Source organism: Ceratotherium simum, chromosome 2, assembly GCF_057802395.1.
Source record: "Ceratotherium simum simum isolate JZ-2026a chromosome 2, ASM5780239v1, whole genome shotgun sequence".
Lineage (NCBI taxonomy): Eukaryota > Metazoa > Chordata > Mammalia > Perissodactyla > Rhinocerotidae > Ceratotherium > Ceratotherium simum.
Window position 1 is genome coordinate 46,868,360 of NC_141901.1, and position 21,841 is coordinate 46,890,200.

General features: G+C 43.2%; 6 non-coding genes across 6 annotated transcripts; 1 reads left to right on the forward strand and 5 right to left on the reverse strand.

Moving 5' to 3' along the window:
• Window positions 1-988: 988 nt before the first annotated feature.
• Window positions 989-1,059, reverse strand: TRNAG-CCC (transfer RNA glycine (anticodon CCC)). The gene has a single exon. It is a non-coding gene; the product is annotated as a tRNA-Gly (tRNA).
• Window positions 1,060-6,834: 5,775 nt separating this feature from the next.
• On the forward strand, window positions 6,835-6,908 carry TRNAN-GUU (transfer RNA asparagine (anticodon GUU)). Its single transcript has one exon. It is a non-coding gene; the product is annotated as a tRNA-Asn (tRNA).
• A 10,449-nt stretch (window positions 6,909-17,357) lies between these two features.
• TRNAK-CUU (transfer RNA lysine (anticodon CUU)) lies at window positions 17,358-17,430 on the reverse strand. Its single transcript has one exon. It is a non-coding gene; the product is annotated as a tRNA-Lys (tRNA).
• Window positions 17,431-18,429: 999 nt separating this feature from the next.
• TRNAH-GUG (transfer RNA histidin (anticodon GUG)) lies at window positions 18,430-18,501 on the reverse strand. The gene has a single exon. It is a non-coding gene; the product is annotated as a tRNA-His (tRNA).
• A 923-nt stretch (window positions 18,502-19,424) lies between these two features.
• Window positions 19,425-19,496, reverse strand: TRNAG-UCC (transfer RNA glycine (anticodon UCC)). Its single transcript has one exon. It is a non-coding gene; the product is annotated as a tRNA-Gly (tRNA).
• A 1,976-nt stretch (window positions 19,497-21,472) lies between these two features.
• Window positions 21,473-21,544, reverse strand: TRNAE-CUC (transfer RNA glutamic acid (anticodon CUC)). The gene has a single exon. It is a non-coding gene; the product is annotated as a tRNA-Glu (tRNA).
• Between the last annotated feature and the right edge of the window lie 297 nt (window positions 21,545-21,841).

Here is a 21,841-nt window from a genome sequence, read left to right on the forward strand (position 1 = left end):
AATAAAAACTCGCAAAATGTCACTGATGTTCGATTTGAAACTACAGTTCGGTAGGGGAATCCTCCCACGATTTTTGGATGAAAATTAATCACCCGTAGTGTCTCTAACGTCGTCATCCCAGCCGCCCCCCCCCCCCCAAATCGCAATGCTTTCGAAGGAGCGTCCAAGTGGCATAAAACAAAACCGGATAAACAGCTCCCAGATTCTGTAGTTCGTTTTCCCTTCTTAAAAATACAATTTTCGGGCTCACACCTGTTGACACACGTTGCCAGCTGCACGGAATCCTTCCCTGAACATCGATGGGCCCACGGGACACGCGGAGGCGCGGTGGCTGACCAAGTGAATAAATTCGGTTGACGGTGTCTGGTGTACAGACCCCAGGAGCCTCTCGCCACCTCTGCGCGAGGTCCCCTCTCCGCAGCTCCCTTCCTGTCCACACGGGTTCCTCTCCACGCGCCTCCCCCTTCCTTGGGCCTCCGACGCCTTCCCCGCCACTGGGGTGTCCTCCGGGGCCCGCGGCTGTTCTCCTTCCAGGACCTTCATCTCTTGATCCTCGCTCCACGGTGAGACGTGGTCCGGCGGTGAGCCCAAGGCCCCGGACGCGATTCAGTGACCTGATGGCTCTTTGTGTTCCTGAGATCTTCCAGGAGACAGGCTGAAAGTAACAATGGTCTTAGGTCCAAATATTCAAAATCGCAGACCCACCGGAAATACTTTTGGGTTGAAAGATACGAATTTGCAAGCAAGGTGGTTACTATGCTGCAAACCAAAACCTACTCCGCATACGCGAGAGCCTCATGGCCCCAGGGGAGTCCCAGTCTAGATCGACGCCTTACTGTGCTCTGCTCAGAACTGAATTATGGCTTACTAGTTCTCCTATTCCTACTCCTGGTGGCCAGAACCACGAAATAACCAAACTTGCTCGTGCTACAGGCAAGCAAGGAGGAGGCATGAAAGGACACGGTGGATAAAACAGTATTAGCCTCAGTGCATTGGCCGGGAATCGAACCCGGGTCACCCGCGTGGGAGGCGAGAATTCTACCACTGAACCACCAATGCTTCCTGCTGCTAACGTTCAGGCTGGATCTCCAGAAAGATCTCTACAGAGACTGAAGGCTGAGAGGTGGGGAAACAAAAATTGCTACAATAGGCTTACACAGTTGTCTTTGGACAGAGCTAACAAACAGGCACTGGAAGCAAAGGCTTGGGGAGGAGACTGACTTACATAAGGCAACAGCATAAAGTGAGGACATTCAAACTAAAATATCAAAATATCTGTTTTTGTCAGCTCACACCCCACAACTCTGAAAAAGGCTCTTTCCAACTGTATAACAGACCCCTGCAGAAAAACATTGGAAATTCATCCAGATACCTTGTTTATAATCCTGAACCACCAACTGTCAACCTCAAACTGTTGCCTTAGAGAGTCTGAGAAAGTAATCTAACTTGCTAGGTTAGGTAAGTAAAATTCTAATCCAGGGAAGAAATACGAAGCAGAAGCAGAATTAGATTGAAATTAGAAGAAAGGGCCAGAATCAAAATAGAGATGATAAATACATTTTGGTCAATGGAATTAGTTCTTTGTAAATTTTTTTTGTACAATAATAATGACTCGGTCTTGTAATCACGATAACAGTAGTATGTGTCTGATTTTTAAGGTGCTCAAAGCATTTGGATGGATGTGTGATAGATCATAATTATTAAAAGATTAATTCATATTAAGTTTGCACTCAATGTTTAATTGTTTGGGAGGATCTAATCTCCTAAACTGGACTCCCTGTTGCGCTGAGTTTTAGCATTTGTGACTCTGAGATGCATGTGAAGCCTAGGCTTTAGTGTATTTGTTATATAAGCAGCAGACTAAGTTTTCAAAAAATATTGATGGTTGAAATGTTAACATATCGGTCCTTTGGTGAAATTGAAATATAGAGAGATTTCTTTCCCCAATTAAACCTGGGGAAATTAAACTGAAGAAAGGAACCCGGAGAGCTCTCCAACATATTGAGACTGGGAATCATTATGACTTTTTGAAGACCCGAGGTGCAGACATGCAATCATGCTTCTCTTGCTGAGAAGCCAAGCAAGGCGGAGGCAGAGTCATAAACTTGGGCTCAACAAGGAAAAAGACCATCGCCTTGACCTGGAAGAGCTCTGGTTCTATCTGCCCTCTGCCCAGCACCCAAGACACACACCAGCTCTGGTCAACGTGCTTTCCAGTCACCACCCACATCAACCAGATCTACATCAATTCCCACATCTCTTTCTAAACTACAAACCCGCACTTCCAACTCACAACTCCTAATTCACAAGTCAATGCCTCATACGTGTCTGAGAGTCACGAATGCTAAAACTCAACACACCAGTGAGTTGCCTGTCAGCATCACACACCACCCTCTACCTCAAATACTCTACGATCAGACCCAGGCACAGTGTCTCCCAAATGGTAGTGCACTGTCCTGAGTGTTTCAGTCAATCACCAAAACAACATCCAAATCTGCTCCTACCCCTGCCCGGTATCCTTACCCTCACCACCAACCACCCTGCTGCCCAAACCACATCTTGCTACCCTCTTTGAATATATTCTCTCATCTTCCCAGCACAGAAATTCATGTCCAGTATAATCAACAGATAGTGTTTAACTTTGTCGTCTGCACCACTGCCTTACTGCCGCTTTATGACTGCACTCTTCCATCCATCAACTCTTACCTCCATTAATACAACCAGATAAAGAGCCAGCCTCCCTAAAGCCAGTCTAGTCTTCTCCAATCCACTTGCCACACTGCATCGTGAGTGACCCTTCCACAGCCTAAATATGGACATATATGTAGCCTAAAACCACCTACTGTCCCCCTATTCCTTCACTAATATGTCTTAATACCTTCATGACATGTACTCTGGCTTCCCCCATCCTCATCATCTGAATATCTCTTGCCAATTCTCAAGTCCAGCAACAGTGAAATACTGGACATGTCAGGAACACTCTCACTTTCAGGTACCTGCTTCTTTCCACAAGGGATGGTCTCTCACAACTTCCTCTTCTTCAAAATCATTCTCATTCTTCAAGTCTCAGTTCAGAAGACTTTTCCTCTGGAAAGACTTTCCTGACTGTCTGAATTGAGTATGCGATGTGTCCACTTTTATTTTGGCATTAATTGTGCTCTAATGAGATCACATTTTACTTGACTCTGTCTTCCAAAGATATATTTTCATATGAAGAAGATTCATATTTCCTGGGAAACCAAGGTTGTGTATGTAAATAAAATATTTTGAAGATGTAGCACAGTGCCTAGCATACTCTGTAGTCCAAGGTTGTTAAACAGTGAAGGAAAGAGACAGAGAGAGAGAGAGAAGCAAATGAGGAAACTTTCTCTCTCTCTCTCTCAAACACACACACACATATATACACACAGATAGACAAACAAGAAAACAAATTAAGCAAGATTGGCAGCAGAATGGTTAGTCTACAAAGTAGAGTAACTCCAGCAGAGCAGTTGGAAAGGGTAGAGAACACAGTGATCAAGAATAAGGTTTTGCTTGAGTGTAAGGTAGTGACAGGATCTTGGGTGGATCTTCAGAGTTGAAGATAAGTCAATAGCCAGAAAGAAGAGAGGAAGGGTGTGGTGTGGTGTGGTGAAGGGAATAAATCCTGGAGTGCAAATTATACTTACATTCTTGTGTAGGTCTCTGTAAGATATCAGACTTTGAAAGCTGATTATTTTCATTCTTGTATTATTCTAGGGACTCAAAAGAGGCATCAGAGGAGAGAAGCTCGGGGGCCCTGGCGTGATTGTGCATGATGAGAGAGCATATCCAAAGAAGGTAGCAAGATCTGGTTAGTGCTTGGCCTGTACCAGGCTAATCATAAACAAAAGAACCAAGAAGTGAAAATATGAATATCAGACAAAAGCAAAGGGCAAAAAAGCTTTATATTGGATAGAAAAGTAACGTTCTAGTATCTACCCAGAATTTTCTAATTGAAGTGTTTTTCCCTGGCATGGTCTCCTCGAGTGGCCAATGAGGGTGGTTAAAGGGAAGAAATCTTGGAGTGAAATTTTCACTTATTCACACTTTTGTAGGTCTCTCTCAAACGCAAGAGTTTAAAAGCAGGACCCTTTGATCCCTGGCCTTTTCCAAGGACTCAAAAGAGGCATAGGAGGAGAGAAGCTCAATTACCGCCCAGATCTTCTGGAGTAACTCAGGCGCATCTCCAAATGCGAGCCTCCCCAACAGTCACTGGGTCCTGAATGCCTGTTCTGGGAAAGAGCTGGTGTTTGTCTCAAGGTTGAGAGGAAAGGGTGTTCTGTTCCCAGAGTGAGGTTTATTCATTGCCGTCTGAGTGTGTTACCTCCTGCGATTTCCCCAAATGTGAAAGATTCGAGTACATTAATTTGTGATGGTGGAGGACTGCGTTCGCGCTTTCCCCTGCCTTTTGCCGTGCGTAAAACGAACTCGTTAGCCGAGTTCCAAGGGAAAGGACCACGCGCCCCCTCGTGGCCGCCTCGGGGATCCCTACAGCCCGGCAACCGCGGGTACCCAATCCAAAGAAAACCAAATAAAACGCACTGGACGCTGGGCGATGCCGGAGATCTTCAAATTAGAAGTCTTGCGCGCTACAAACGAGCTAGCAGGATGACGCAAAGCCACGAGCTTCTCTTCTCCCTTGCAATTTGGGATCAGTTGCCCAAATGTAAAATATCTAAGCCAAGACCGAAGGCAACCTCGGCGCGTTGCTGACGAGAAAATAGGTTTGTAGAAAGTTTGATGGATTTCCTCCGGCCCAGGGCTGAGCGGCACCGTGCAGGCCTATCTATGATCGTCCTCCTTCTAAGCTCAAGGAGGGCCCCTGGGTAGTGAATAGAAACTGCTGCGCGGAGGTATCATCGGGCTGAGGGAGCGACTCTACCCTCCCTGGGCCTTTTAGAACCGCCTCTCCTAGCGCTCGTTTCCGCCCAAACGCAACTCCAGACTTCGATGAAAAGGACGACCAGGATACAAGGGTCTTTTTCAATCCATCCCAAGAGGTCCCACCAAGACTTACCACAGATCCACCTCCTTAGTCCTGTTACTGAAATTTTCCAACTTTCCTGGACAATCGTGGGTGCTTTTCTCCAAGGTCTTTAGGCACAAGTGAAAGTTCACGCGGCGCCAAGCGCACTTTCTGTGCCTCAGCCCCGCGCGTTCTCCGCCTCTCCTCTGCGGGCTGTTGGGGAAATAAATTGAAACTCAAAGGAACACGCATATTGATAGAGTATTAGCTAAGTTTACTACTGCGAAAAAAAATATCTGAGTGCATGTTTGAAGGTAGCCCGCAAATCGCTACAAAACTATAGTGGGCTTTCAGCCATATTTACTGAATTAAATCTACAGTTGTCATTGTCCTACACTTAGTAAACAGCATTACTCAATTTGTTCCAGCAATGATATGAAGCTTATTCTGACGTCTTGTTCTTCAGAATTCTTTATCAGTATCTCCTACGGTTTCCTCTGACAGTACATCTACTGGACAGGACAAATGATTCGTCACATTCTTCAATATTCCTCTGCAAGGCACAGGGCACAGGGCGCAGGGGCGGGGAGAAAGGTGGCAAACAGCCGACTCCCGGCGGCGGAGGGCTGGGGCAGAGTCGGAGACCTCTCAGGGTGACCGTTTGTCGCGTTTGCTGCCCTCTTGCGGTGCGCAGAGATTGTGGCCCCCCCACCGCGCGGGGCTGCCGGCGCCTCGCCCACCTCGCCCACCTGCTGCGAGGTCTGGACTCGGGAAGTCGCCAGGTCCAAAGGGTGACATCTCGAGGCGTTGCTGTCTGTAACTAAGCATTGCAAAGATGAACATCTGTCGTTCGGATTCTAGAGCATCAAAGTACACGATCACGGTCTTCACTTTCGCCGACAGGAGGCAGGGGGAGGGCGATCGAAGGTATTAAACGAAAATAGGCATTTTCTGTTTCCTGTTGGCCTTTTTCTTCAGTGGCTAGAGGGCTCGCTCGCTCTCTCCCCGCCCCTCACTAAGCTGCCCCCACTCCCACTCGCTTTCTTCTCTTCTTCAGCTTTCCCACCCCCACCCCCAATCCCACCCCGCAGGACCGACGACCCCAGGCTGAGGGTGCGTCGCCGTTCAGGGTAGGGAGCTCAGTTCAGTCCCAGTTCGCACGTGTCCAAAGTCAGGACCTTTGCAGTGTTCTCAATCAGCTCCAGGAACAAAAACGCGTCTGCTTTGATAAACCTTTCCCGTCTTCCCATTCCAGAGTCCCTCTTAGGACTAAAAGGTTAAAGCCCATGCTGGAATTCTTGGTTCCCCTAGGACCCTGCGGAGGAATGCATTCCTTCACCGAGCATTTATTGGGTGCCTACTACGTGTCAGGCCCTGCTCTGGGGGACTGGCTGCATCATAAGCAATTCTCAGGTCCCGCCGGGTGGAGTCCACATCCAGAGGCATCAAGGATGGGCAGCGCGGTGGGAGCACAGCCGGTTCGTGTCCCACGAACGCGCGCCCGCCGGGTCCTGCGGGACTCACTGTGAACGCGGCGGGTGAAGGGAGCTAAGAATGGGACAGCGGATGACTTCCGCCAGAGAGGCTCCAGTCGTCACCTCGAGCCAGGCGGCTATCGTGGCGGCGAGAAGCAGGTGGGAAGGCCGTGGATCTGGCGTTTGGCCGTCGGAGTTCCCCAGCTGACTCTGGCCCGGTATCGATGTCCAAATACGCCCAACAACACGACTCTTGGCCTCAGCGTCTCCGGTGACCCCAGTTTTTGGAATTCGAGAATCTGATGTCCCCAGCCAGAGGTTGAAAAGCAATTTCTGGGATCAGGAAATAAGTTAAGCAGAAGGACCTTTCGTGTCTCTGTGGCGCAATTGGTTAGCGCGTTCGGCTGTTAACCGAAAGGTTGGTGGTTCGAGCCCACCCAGGGACGCTGTGTTTTACCTCATCGAAATCCTTTCTAGCTACTTACAACTTTAGATTACCGGTTAGCAACCTTATCCCCAGAGGCTTCTGGACCTCTCTCTACTTTAAATCAGACTCCGAAATATGCTACCTGAAGACTCAAGACTCAAGTTCCATGAAAGTGCCTAAAAGAAAGAATTTTTCAGGTATTTTGTCAATGGAGCCCACGACTGGGGCTTCAGAACTCACTTACCCCAGAGCCGCTGCACAGATTCTTTCACTTTCTGAAGCTGGGTTTTTACAACTGCACATCCTGGAACCTGAAAATCCCAAGAACTGAGAACAACAAAACCCCAGTCTTCACTTGTGGCAAAGCCTCAAGTTCTGGGTGGAAGTGTTCCTTCCTCCACGATGTGACTTTGAACAAGTTACTGAATTTTCTGTGCCTCAATTTCTTCATCTATAAAAGGGGGCAAATAGGAGTACTTCCCTCATCAGTTAATCTAAACTTTAAAGAGATATGCACATAAAGCATTTGAAGACTTAATAAATGTTCATTAAACATTACCTACTATAATTCCTTTCAGTGGGATCTCATCGTCATTTTCATTATTTACCTCATCCTTTTAAACAACTGCATATCCTTTTATGGTATGGGTGGATCATCATATTTAAACTTTCTTCAGTTGATGGGCACAACATTGGTTCTAATGTTTATTGTTATAAATAATTCTTCAGAGAACATCCTTATACAAATATCCTTCTCACTTGTGCAAGAATTTTCCTAAAATACAGTCCTGGAAGTGGACTTGCCTGATCAAAGCATTTGTGCAGTTCTAATTTTGCTAATTCCTGGCTAATTATCCTCCAAATAAGTTGTACGTAGTCATCGTCCCATATTCTAAGAGAACGCTCTTTCCTCAGCAACCCTGTCTGGCATTAATAGCAGTACAAACCCATCACTTTTGCTTGGGGAATGTTATTGCTTGTTGCTCTGAATCTTGTAGGTGAGAAGCTGGTGCTATGATGGTCTCCTTTGTTCTCCTGATCCCTGGGAATTCTGGGGATGTGGTTCACAAGGTTGGATTCACCTGACTGTAGAGTTGCTGTTCCCAGTGTTTCTGTGATAGAGAGCCCAGGCTTCTGCTGCTAAGGAAGAACTCGGAACTCACTCTCCAGAGTGGGAACTTCATGGTTGATCCTGAGCCAAATAAAAATTTGAAAGAGGAGACTTTTCAATTTTTCATCAGATTGAGACTCTATATAATGGATCGTTTCTGATTTTCTGTGGCAACGAGAGGAGAGATTGCATTCTTAGGACTTTATTTGGGGGAAGTGAATAATGGTGGCCGTTCTATTGCTCTTGTGGAATTGTCTGGTCTGTGCTGGTATGTGATATTTGCTATAAAACCTGGTGAGCTGAGGTAGACAAGTAGCTAAAGAAAACTTCTCATAGAAAATAGAAACAGAGGATGCATTCTCAAATAGATTTGCCCAGAGTAAAGTCTTACTTTGATCCTTTCAGAGGTTTGGGTGGTGTCCTAGCTTAGGTTGCTATAAAAAAAAAAAATGCCATAGACTGGGTGGCGTAAATAACAGACATTTATTTCTCCAAGTTCTGGCAGCTGAAAAGCCCAAAATCAAGGTGCTAGCCGACTTAGTTCTTGGGGAAGGCCCTCTTCCTGACTCGCAGAAGCTGCCTTCTCACTGTATCCTCACATGGCAGAGGGAGGAAGCTCTAGTATCTCTTCTGTTTTTGTAAAGACACTAATCCCATCATGGGGGCTTCACCCCCATCTCAACCTAATTACTTCCCAAAGGCTCCACTTCCTAACACCATCACATTGGGGATTAGGGCTTCAACATAAGAATGGGAGGGACACAAGCATTCAGTCCATAACAGGTGGTAACATAAAGAGACATTCCTTGAGTGTCTAAAATGCCCTTCATAGTGACCAGATTGCACAGGCTTGAGAACAGTCACGTGAAGGCGGGAGCAGAAGTTGTCTGTAGTTCTTTGATCTTTTCCTCCTAGAGGGATTGTGCATGTGTGTGTGTGTGTGTGTGTGTGTGTGCCTGACAACAGAAAATCAAGGGATTATAGAAAGGTACATGCAGTGAGAAAATTCTCACCTCCTCTACTCAAGCTCCTAGCTCCCAAAGGCCAAATACTAACCTCATTGTTCTTAATAAACAATTTCATTTTTAATAAAATAAAACAATTTTATTTTTTAATGAAGTCAACAAGCATGACTTTATTACTTTTATAACATACTTTATAAGTATATATTAAAAACCTCAGACAAACCAGGCTACATTCATCTGCTGAAACTCAAACTTGACTACAGGCTGCTGAAGCCACAGGTCAGGCCGTTAACCCACAATCACAGCCTTTCCTCGGAGAGCTCGGGCAAATAACAATTTCTATGAACTTAAAGCATCATGATCCAGAAGTTCCGCATGATTTTCTTTCCTTTCTTCTCTTGTCTGCTCGTCTGCTCTGAGCTAGAAGCTCACAGATACTAATATAAAAAAAAAAAAAAACCTTTAAAAAAATCCTGCATTTTGAAATTCCAGTCACATTACCAATATCTTTGTGGAAAAGAGAATCCAGCTACAGTAGGAAAAACATACGCCAGTTATAGAACTTTGTTTTAATGAAGTTGGAAAGCTCTGACAAGAAGATAATGTCCTGACAAACAATTTTTGGAGGAAAATTTAACCTAGGGTTTAGAATGATCTAAGGGAAAGAAAGATTGAACCAAATACATATCTACATATCTCCAGGCCAGACATCATATGGTTCTAAAGTCAACAAACAGATACTCTCAAATAAATGAAAGAATTTAGGAAATACAAAACCTTTTTGAAAAACCTATTTGACACCAAAACGCAGCTAATGAGGAAATGATTTCACAACGAAAATCTCAGGAATGACAGAACTGTACAACACAAAGCATGAACCCTGAGGTACACTATGGACTTTAGTTAATAATAATGTATCAATACTGGTTTATCATTTGTAAGAAATGTACTACACCATGCATAATGTTAATAGTAGGGGGAAACAGTGGGGGTGGAGGAAAGAGAATATATGGGAACTCTCTGTACTTTCTGTAAACCCAAAACTGCTCTAAGAAATGAAATCTATTAACTTTTTTTTTAAATCTCGAGAATGAAAAGACCGTATTTGCTGGGTATTCTGCATTTGTCCCACCGGATCCCTTTTCACCATTATCCACCCTATTATATGCCCCAGAAAGTTAATCTTTTTGAACTGCACAAAAGGACTTCTCTGCCCACTAGCTTCCTGTTGGCTACAGCCAATGGAATGCTTAATTGCGGATGGGAGGGTGGGAATATGAGGTCAGAGTAATTATTTTCTGCAAGCTGGCAGTGGTTGTGTTCGCCACCACCCCCACCCACACCCCCAGGCTACAGCTATCGTTCAGTGGCACTGGACTACACTACAGCCCTAGCTACAACTACCAGTTTTCCAGGTTCTGGGAACAGCTCTCTCCACTTGCCCAATCAGGCCTGGTAATTGCTCTCCACTGTTGCTAGCACCGGGATACTGCACCATCTTTTTAGCGGCTACCTTCCCGTCTTAGAGCCCAGGAATCCTGGAGCTGCAAGTTCCCAGGAAAACCCCTCAATCTTCAGCAGGTCTAGCCTTCAGAGAGCCTCAGGGAGTGTGCCACAAAATCATCTGGGAGCTCACTGCATCTCTGTTCAGCTCATTAGCAGAATAATTACAACTTTCTTCCTTCAAAAATACTCCTAATAAAAATTTTACAGTCTTGTAGGGAAAATCCTTTCTAAGCATGACATAAAACTCAAAATCCCTAAGGGAAAAGATTAATACATTTAACTACATAAAAAGTTTAAGAATTTGCATGGCTAAAAAAAAAATCATAAACAAATTGAACACTCGGCATCAGGCAAAGCCAAGGCCTGAGTGATTCAGCCCATAAAGATACAAGTCACTTTTGGGTTCAGACAGTTTTATTATTTACATAGACAACAAAAGGAAGAGTAGCTGAAGGTGCAGACTTCCTAGGTTCTTATCCCACACATCAAAAGGGATGACACTGAAACAAAAGGGGTCAGTAACTGCAATGCAAGTTGTGGGATACCCTGTAACTGAGGAGCCAATTCTAGACTGCAGCTAAGGGGTTTTTTAGTCTGCAGCTATACCCAGGGGAGGGGTGGGGAAGTGAGCAGAAAGCCTCATATGTCATTAGAACCTGGAAGGCAATGAGAAACTGTCCCAGCACAGCCTCCCAGGGAAGATGGGGAAGTGAATGGAGACAGTCTCGTGGCAGCTTTTCACAAGCCTCCCATCCTCTCTTGCTCTGAGACACAGAGCACCTTGCGATAAGATTCAGAATAGCTTCAGTTCAAGCTTTTGCTTGCATGGCCTTTATGAATATGTACAAGGTCACCTGGGCGCCGTAACTGAGCCATTCCCCTATGAAATTCAAAAGACAACAAATTGAAAAACTACAACATACAAAAAGCTCATTTTATTTAGTATTTATTTTTATCAAGCTTATATATGCACATAGTTTAGAAAGTCAAACACTCTTACAAAGCTTATAATGAAAACAAACACTCCCCTGACCCCCTCCCCCACTACCCACTTCCTAGAGGTAACCACTTTAAATTCTTTTAATCAGTGATTGGTTGTTTATTTCCATCTCTGTAAACAAATATTGTTAATTCTTGATTTTCTAGTTTTAGGCTCTTTATCTCTCTTTTACACACTCCCTCTACAATTACCACTACATACACACACACACACACACTTCCCACTCCATCTTCCCAATTGTGATGGTTAATTTTATGCGTCAACTTGGCTAGACCATGGTACCCAGATATTTGTCAAACATCAGTCTAGATGTTCCTGTGAAGATTTTTGGTTGGGTTTTTTTTTTTTGGTGAGGAAGATTAGCCCTGAGCTAAGCTCTGTTGCTGCCGATCCTCCCTCCTCTTTTTCCTGAGAAAGACTGGCCCTGAGCTAATAACTGTGCCGATCTTCCTCTATTTTATATGTGGGACACCCGCCACAGCATGGCTTGATAAGCGGTGTGTATGCCCAAACCCGAGATCCAAACCGGCAAACCCCAGGCCCCCAAAGCAGAGCCCACAAACTTAACCACTATGCCATTGGGCTGGCCCCTGAAGGTATTTTTTTAGATGAGATTAACATGTAAATCAATAGACTTTGACTAAAGCAGATTACTCTCCATAATGTGGGTAGGCCTCATCCAATCAGTTGAAGGCCTTAGGAGAAAAAGACTGAGGTTCCCCAGAGGAAGGGGGAATTCTGCCTCCAGACTCTGCCTTCTGATTACAGCTACAACATCAACTCTTCTCTGGGTCTCCAGCCTATTGGCCTACCCTGAAGATTTTGGATTTCCAACCTCCACAATCACATTAGCCAATTCCTTAAAATATATTTCTCTCTCTCTCTATATATATATATACACACACATATATTACATGCACACACATTACATATACATATATATACACACATATACATATATATATATCTCCTATTCATTCTGTTTCTCTCGAGAACCCTAATACATCAATATACTTGTATCATAATTTTGACGAGATCAATGACTATTATTTTAAACACATCAACTGTGAACAGACAAGCCACATAATTTAATGTGATCGCTTTTTGTATAATGTTTCTCCTCTGGCAGTAACAATTATCTTATTTTTCCATTTTCTTAGTTTTCCATGTATTTATTACTGAATTATAACCAATTTCTCCCCAGTTCTGTAAATCTCGCCTCAACACATTGAAACCCAGTTTTTTTCAAGAACTCTCTCCTGGCACATTCCTATCTCCTCCAGTCGGGTCTACTTGATCTTCAGGCCTTCCCCACAGCTGTCTTCATAATACCTCCTTTTACTTCACCATCATCTTGGGATTTCTATTGCCTCTCTCTTTTGTTAGATCTCCTGCTTCATAGATTGCAGTGGTCTTCTTTCTTCATTCATTCCTTCCTTTTGATTGTGTATATCCTCCAATAACTTCTGTAGAGAGGCTGCCGGAGAACTAAACTTTTTGAGACGTTGTATGTCTGAAAGTGTCTATTATATCCATATATTTAATTGATATTTTACTAGATAGAGAATTTTAGGTTGAAGTAATTTTCCCTCAGTTATTTTTAAGGCATTGCTCCGTTGTTTTCTATTTTCTAGAGCTGTTGTTGGGAAAGAAAAAATAGCCATTGACTGTTGTCAGCTTAGAGCTGGCCTAACTCAAACACCTAAGCCGTGATATTCTCCTGTTAAAACTAAAATATTTCACAGAATACCAACATCAGACAAAGTCACTCTATGATCACAATGAAGCAAAAAAAAAAAAAAAAAAGACTACTTCATGATCATGTCTGAGCACAGACATAACACTATCCAAACCACAAAAACGAACAAACATCCCCCTTCCCAGCTACTAATAGTGACTGCTGCTTAATTACCAATTTCATATTTAGCCCTGTTCCATTCCTCCCACTTTCTAGATTAAAACAAAAAAAAGTGTAACTGCCCCGCAGTTCCCCGTGGTGTATGCCGTCTCCTTTGTTGCAACGAGCCAATAAACCAGACTTTGTTCAACTACAGGCTTGTTGTTGATGGTTATAGACTGGAGGGCACCAACACTGTAGAGAAGGCAGATGCCATTCTGATTCTTGATTATTTGCATTAAATTGTTCTCTCATCTCCCCTCCTAAAAGCTTATAGGATCTTCTGTTTATCCTTACTATTTGAAATTTGATGATCTATTTTCATCCATTGTACTGGGCACTCAATGGGCCCTTTCAATATGGGAATTTATATGTCTTGTGTATCATTCTAGAGATGTTTATGTATGTACAAGTAAAGGTGTATATTTATTTCCTGCAACTACCATTACCCTTTTGATACAAATTATTGCATATTATAAGATTGTTCCTTGCTTTGGAATCTTCATTTAATTTTATGTCTTAGTGAATCAAAGTTAGCTTTTGCTGTATAACAAACCATCCCAAACGTATTGACTTAGAACAACAATAATTTATTATTTTTTAGTGATTCTGTGAGTTGTCTTGGAAGTTTTTCTGAAATGAACTGACTCATTTGGGGCTAGATGGTGTAGGATAGCCTCAATCATATGTCTGGGGCACAGCTGAATTAACTAGAAGAGCTGGGAGGGACAGATCTTTTTCTCTATGTGATCTCTCCAGCAAACTAACTTGGGTTTCTTCAGATCATTGTCTTAGGATTCCAAGTGCAGCAAAAAGGGGGTAAGCCCCAATATGCAAGCATTTTTAAAGCCTCTGCTTGTGTCATATTGTTAAGGCACCAACATTTGGCCAAAATAAGTCGCATAGCCAATCCCAGATTCAAATGGAGGAGAAATAAGCTCCACCTTTTGATGGGAGGAGGTGCAAAATATTACAACCATTTTCTTCCATCTATCACACCATATTGGAATACCAAGAGCTTCCTCATTCTTTTTTACAACTAGCTGAATTGTATTTAATTGTATGGTTGTACTGTCATTTATTTAGTCACCCCCAAAAGTGATGGACATTTAGAGAGTTTCCAATCTTTTGCTTAATAAAAAATGTTCCATGAATAACTCTGTGCATGTTTAATTTCACGCATGTGTAGGTACATCTCAGGATAAATTTCTAAATGTGGATTGCTGAAAAAAAAGTTTATTCAAATTTTTGATAGATATTGTTCAAAAAGCACCCTGTAGAACTTATATCAATCTACCCTCTCATTAACAATATTTATTAACTCTCCAACATATTAAACTTTTTAAAATTTTACCGCTTCTTATAAGTGAAAAATGTTATCACTGTAGTTTTAAGTTATATTACTTTCATTAATAGCAATGTTGAATGTTGAGTATCTTTTCATATGGGCATAGCCTTTTATATTTTCTATTCTTTATGTGTTTGCTATTTTTATTGGGTTGTTGGTTTATGTCTTATTGGTTTATAGTTCTGTAAATTAAGGAAATTAGCCTTTTGTATATAATGTGTGTTCTAAGAATGGAGATGTTGGATACGGTATGGTAGAATTGGTGTGGCCACAGGAAGAGAACCAGGCTTGAAAAGTTTATTATACTCACAGGTCCCAGAGAGGAAGTCACCACACTCTGTGCGGGGCCACACAAGAGCATTACCAGCAGGGTGCTCCATGGAACAGGTGGGGAGCAGAGATAGTGAGGACCTGTGGGCAGAAGCCTTTACTGGGGTCCTAAGTGGGGTCTAGGGAAAGCAAACCAAGAGGAGGAGACAGGGGAAGGGAAGAGGGAGGAAGAGGGAGAAGGGGGAAGAAGAGGAGGGAGGAAAGGGAATGGTAGAGTCCACCCGCTGGGTTGGTTATCAAGGGTTTCAGCTGTTCTTGAGTGTGAGTTCACAATTAGGGCAGTGAGAAGGATGTTGATGCACAACATGAACTCAAAATGGAGGATTTTTAACACAATGTGAGTTACAAATATTTCCCCAAACTGTCGTTTGTTTTTGGACTTTGCTTATGCACATTCCATTTGATTTATGTAGTCAAGTTCATCAATATTTTCTCTCAGACTTCTGAGTTTGTGTCAGTTAGAACAACCTTTTTGTTACACACACCAAAATAATAAAATAATTGTTTCATATCTCTACAAAAACTTTTATGTTTCTTTCTATTATTATTTAAATCTGTGGTTAATTTGGAATTTACTCTTAGGTAAAAGGTATGATATTCATTGACCATTATTTTTTTCCAGACAGCAACCTAGTTATTCAAAAACTATTCATTAGAATTATTGATTTGAGTCTTTCTTTCTAATATATTACATTTATTTACTTATTTTGGTCTATATCTGGACTCTATGCTATCCTATTGATTGGTGTCTATTCATACATGATATTTTACTGTTTTAATTATTATAATTTATGGCATTTGAAACTTGCCATAGAGTTAATTAACTACATAGAGTTAATCCTTCCTTTTTGCTCTTTAAAAAAGAATTTCCCTGAATATTACTGCTTGTTATTTTTCCATTTAAACTGCTCAGTTTGAATAAATAGGGAAATAACTTTTTTGATATTTTTATGAAACCGATGTTAAATTCAGACACCAAGTTAAGGAGAGGTGCTATCTTTATGACGTGTAGTCTCCTACCCAAAAACATGGTATATCTTGGTTGATAGGTGTATCCTGGCTACCCTAACGCAGTGGTTCCCAAACGTCAGCATTTATTCAAATCACCTGGAGAGCTTAAGCCACGGATTGTTGGGCCCACTCCCAGAGTTTCTTATTCAGTAGGTCTGAGGTGGGGCTTGAGAATTTGCATTTCTCAAAAGTTTCCAGGTGATGCTGATGATGTTTGTCCTGGCACCACACTTTGAGAATAATTGGCTGGTGTACTAATCATCTTGGAGATGGTTGGCTGGATATATAAGGGAGACTAAAGCATATTTACAAACTTAAAAAAAAGTAGGACTGGTAAACGATCCTTAGGGAGAGGAGGAGGACGACCTGTATGAGTTGAAAAGGAATGCCCGCATTGTTGTGGAGAAGCCTGTTGATCGATGCCAAACTTGGCTTCCACTCACCTTGCAAACCAACTTAACTCACACCACCCATCCCAACACTGAAAGGAGATTTAGCAGGAACAAATGTAAGGCAAACAACTTCAGGCTTTGGGGTAGAACAAGGTTCTCCAGTGGATCAATAACTAACTCAAAACATGTGGGCGCAGCGCTCCAGGGAGGCCCCTCCTACTCATCGAATAAGACTGCCACTGTGCACGCCCCACTCGCCGGCTCCCGGCCTTGCTCCTCCCTCTCTTTCCCTTTCTCTTTGCTCATCCGCGTCCCGCCTCCGCCTCCCCAGCTCCTTTTCCAGGTCCCCCTTCTCTTTTTCGTTTCGGGACCTTCTTAAACGAGTTGTGTTTTACAGCCCTTTGCAGCTGATGAATGTTTCAAAACCTAGCGGAGAGCATTTTAACTAGCTAAGAAGGCCCTTCAATACCTCATCCAAAATTTCCCACCGACGAGAAGAAAACGAACATGTTCAAATCTGGTCACCTCCTCAGGCGTCTTCTCTGTGGAGCAGAGTCGGGGCGGGACGGAGGGAGAGCCCCAGACTCGGCCCCGGGAGGGGCCCAGACCCGGGCGACGGTCGGACAGGGACCCCTGGCCTCAACAACCTGAGGCGCTGGAATCCCTGGCCCGGATTCCTCTTTTTTGCTGAATGTGGGGCAAATAGAGGCGTTCCTGGAATCCTTTACCGAAGTTGAAAACAACAGTGGCCACAATAGCTATTTAAAAGCTGTTGATTCTGTTGGTAGCTGGTAGAATTCAATAGAATTCAATAAAAGCACACCTTAGGGAAAAGGAGTATTAAAAGCTGTTGATTCAGTTGGTAGCTGATAGAATTCAATAAAAGCACACCTCAGGGAAAAGGAGTGCGCCCAACGTGGGGCTCGAACCCACGACCCTGAGATTAAGAGTCTCATGCTCTACCGACTGAGCTAGCCGGGCTCCCGTAACTATACTCTTCCAATATAGGTATAAATTTCTTGTGGGGACAGGGTATGTGATCCAGCTACATACTAGTAGTGTGAAAGAAATCTCCGAGTCTAGGATTTTGCTGGCGCAATAGTAACCTTTTACCACCGAGGAACCCGAAGCTTCGAGAGCATAATGTGGACTCAGCAGGGCCAGGCGGGCTTGCCGAGGAAGCAGAAATCGCTGAAACCTCTAGATGTTTCTGCAAATTTCTTTTGGACCTTGTCACTTTCAGAACCCGGTGTCTGGGACTCGGACTTCTAAGGAGGAGGGGAAAGGGCGCGAGAGAACGGGGATGAGATCCGCAAACAGCCACGGCGAGTAGGAGGGGCGAGAGGAGTTGTACTCTCGGGACCTTGCGGCTGCAGCCTCTATTTCCTCCGTGGCCGGAAACCTTTTTCTCCCCTAAACCATGAAGAGCAGGGGGTGGGAGGGTGAGGGTGAGGGTGAGGGACTCTTCACTGGGAAAATAGGTCCAATTCACTATTTATTTGGGGCACGAGTTTGTTTTTAAATACTAAAATTTCGTGTAGCCTGAGTAAAAGACCATATTCAATAAGTGTAAATGTCCCACCGAGATTTAAACTCGGACGGGATTCAGAGCCTCAGGCGTCAGCGCTCGCGGGAGATTTCACTCCACTCTCCTAAGCGTTCATTTCCCCAACTTCTGGAAGAGGCGCTGAGTTACGGAGTGACAGCGAAGGGTTCTCTCCTCTGCTCAGGTGAAGGCCGAAGGAGGCTCCCTCTGCAGCCTTGGTCGCAGCTCCGACGCTCTCCATACCGCCCGGAAGCGTCTCTGCCTGGGTTGGTTAGGTGCCCCTAGGTCGGCGAGCCGCGGAGTGAGCTGTGTGGAGATAATTATTCACCCAATTCGCTGACTGCACTTGTGCGACCCTGCATCAAGCAAAGGCGGAATTATATAAGCTTTTTCCCTTTAAAAGGTGAGACCGCCGAGAAAAAGCTATCACCACTTGCCGTGACTCGGATTCGAACCGAGGTTGCTGCGGCCACAACGCAGAGTACTAACCACTATACGATCACGGCGCGCCACCAGTCAGGCGGCGCACGGCGGCTCGATTTAATGCCTTTTGAAACAGGAATGTCTACCTTGTGCCGCTGTTTTGTTTGGGTGACCCACAAAGGCCAAAATCCCAAACAAATTATTCCATTCCTCAACCTCCAAGCTCTGACACCTGAATCTAGTTCTAAACCTAGACCCTAGATCCCGCGGTGCCGGCGCCAACGCGGCGCCCCCAGGTCCTGACTTGATGTCTGAGAGCGGCGGCTACACCCCGGGGACCGTGTCCCCAGTAGCCCCTCCTCTTGTCACTTCTCTCTTTCCCCTCCGAAGAGTCAAGCCGCCCCGCCCAGGGGTTAGAGAGGCAGCCCCACAGGATTTTCCTATTTACATCTCCAGTTTGTACCCTGGAATTGAGGTTTCTGTCCCCGGAATGGTGGAACCGGAAGAGCAGCGGAGCCATTGAGCTGCCAAATGGGGTGAGGGCCCCCCTCCTTTATTTTTTCTTGCTTTCGTCACTGCTCCAAGCAACTTCGCGCGCTCTCTCTCGGGAACTGCTGGCGTTTGGGCTGACTTCCTTATTCTGACTCCTCAGTAAATCAGAGCCGCCTCCGAGAATTCAGGAAAACAAATCCGACCAGCCTTTATTTCAGAAACTTCCTTAAAGACCCCCTAAAGAATAATTATCGTAAACTGGTGCGAAGCCAGAGGCCAAACCCAGAGGACAGGTTTGGCTTGTGGAGCTACAAAAGACCTGGATGTTCGCTTTGGGGAGAGACTTACCCGAGGGCTCGGAGTCTTAGGACGCAAGGGTGGTCAAAGGCACCCCCTCCTTTTTTTTTTTTTTTTTTTTTTCTTTTAATCTCTGCTTTGCTGGGCTTTACTGGTCTACTTCAAGTTTCGGATTACTGGTCTACTTCAAGTTTCGGAGAAAAGTAAAACTTCACAATGCGTTGGCCGGGAATCGAACCCGGGTCAACTGCTTGGAAGGCAGCTATGCTCACCACTATACCACCAACGCACACGAGATGACTTTTCCGTCTATTTTCTTAGGAGGATTAGCGCGCTAAGTTTTGGTCCTACAATTTCTCCCCTATTTTCAGATTCATATTAAGAGAATTTTCAACACACAGTCAAGGGAGGAAGAGAGGCTCTCTAGGTTTTCTCTTATATTTATACCGAAAATTCTATGGTAGTTTCATACTGTTTCACAGGTTTAAGGAAAGTCAATTCTAGTTTATCGACCGTCGTTTGAAGAGGGCCTTGAAATCCAGTGGAAGAGTTAAGGCTTTATTGCGGGAATTATCTCTACACATATCGTTACGCATTTGAGAGTGTTTCCTTAGTGCAAATGCATAAAGGTAATAAAATTGCAATTGAAAAGATATGCACATTTTTAAGCTTTGGATACATATTGCCAAATTGCTGTGTGAGAGAGAGAGATCATCAATTATCACTATTCAATGAGTACTACCAAATTACATCAGTCAACTAGATATCGTCATTCTTTTCACCTTTAAGAAAGTGCAGGATAAAAATATGGAGGCTAATTTTAATTCGCATTTATTCTATCACTATTGAGGTTGATCATTTTTCATAAACTTACCAATTGTTTGTATTACTTATGAGACTTACTAAGTCATATGCTTTGTCTATTTTTATATTGGGTATTTATATTATATTTCTATTACTGATTTATACCAGTTTGTCATTTGTCTTTTAGTATTATTTATAGAATTTTTTAGACAGGCAGAAGTTTTCTGTTTTTATGTAGTCTAATCTGTCAGTATTATCTTGTATGATTTCTGTCTTTGCTTTTATCATAGAAAAGTCTTCTCCAGCCCAACATTAAGATAATTATCCACTATTTTTTGCCCTAGCTTTTTCATTGTTTCAGTTTGTGCATTTAGTTCTCCAATCCATTTAATATATGGTAAGAGGTAGTGATTCCATTTCTATGAATTTATCCTAAGGAAATATCTAAGGATATACACAAAGATGTATCTACACAAATATTCCTCAAAGCGTTATTTGTAAAACCAAAATTTTTTTTGGTGGGGGGAATACTAAAAGTCCAGAAAAAAGATTGATTAAATGCATTTTGATGAAAACCCACATGATTTTTTTTTTAATTATATTTACATTGTACGTTGCTAGTGGGAGCGTAAAAACCTCTAAGAAAAGCATATTAGCAATATCTGTCCACAAATGCACATACCCTTTGAACCAGCATTTCAATTCCTGGACATTTGGTCCACACATGTGCAAAATGACATATGTACAAGATTATTTATGGCAGCATTGTTTGTAACAGCAAAGGATTAGAAATAACCTAAGTGTCCATCAATAGGAAGCTGGTTCAATTAAACATGGAACATCAATACAATGGAATACTATATGCCATAAAACAGAATAGGGAAGCTCTGCATGTCTAATCTGGAACTATTTCTAAAATATATTGTTAAGTGAAAAGGGCAAAGTGCAGAAAAGTGTGTTTAGATTGCTATGATTTGTGCAAGGGGGAAGCATATCTAAATATATACGTATGTATGCATGTACTTGTATTTGCATAAAAAACTTACGACATTATAGTTAAGAAACTTAACACTGGTTGCCTTACTAGAGGAAAACTAGACTGCAGAGGTGAAAATTAGGCTTATGCCTTTTTTGCATATTTGAATCCTAAACCACGTAAATACATTACCTTTTCAAATATTAAATAATTAAAGTGAAAGAAAATATGTTGCTTAAGAATGTTTATTTCCACTGAAAAGTGTTTGAAATATATTTAAAAATAGCTGGTTATAAAATATATGTATAGCATGATTACGTTTTCTGTTTCAAAAATTGGATGTTAACAGACATCGTTGGGTGCTAGAATTGTGAGCGATTTTTTTCTTTGCGTTTTTCTGCATTTCCTATATTTTGGCTTTGGGTGGATAGAGTGACTACAAGAAACGTTAATAGTTGCAAACGGAAAAAGGAAAAAAAAACCCTTTCCCTGACCGGGAATCGAACCCGGGCCGCGGCGGTGAGAGCGCCGAATCCTAACCACTAGACCACCAGGGAAGCTAGCAATGTGTTGCAGTAGAGAATATATGATTCTAACTGAATGTGTATTTACGCTTACTCTTTCTGTTGTGCATGATATTTCAACTACCTAGGTTTTGAGATTCTTGAACACTGGGCCTTCCCCACATCAAAACTACTTCTTCCCCGTATTTCGTTTTTGGAGTAGAAAACCCGCGAGAGAACTTCCATGCCTGGCTCCCAGAGCTGAGCAAGGATAGTGTACACACGATCACAGTCCCTAAGACCAGAGACGAATGTCAGGAGTAAAAAGCGAGAGACTGAGTAAGGAAGCTC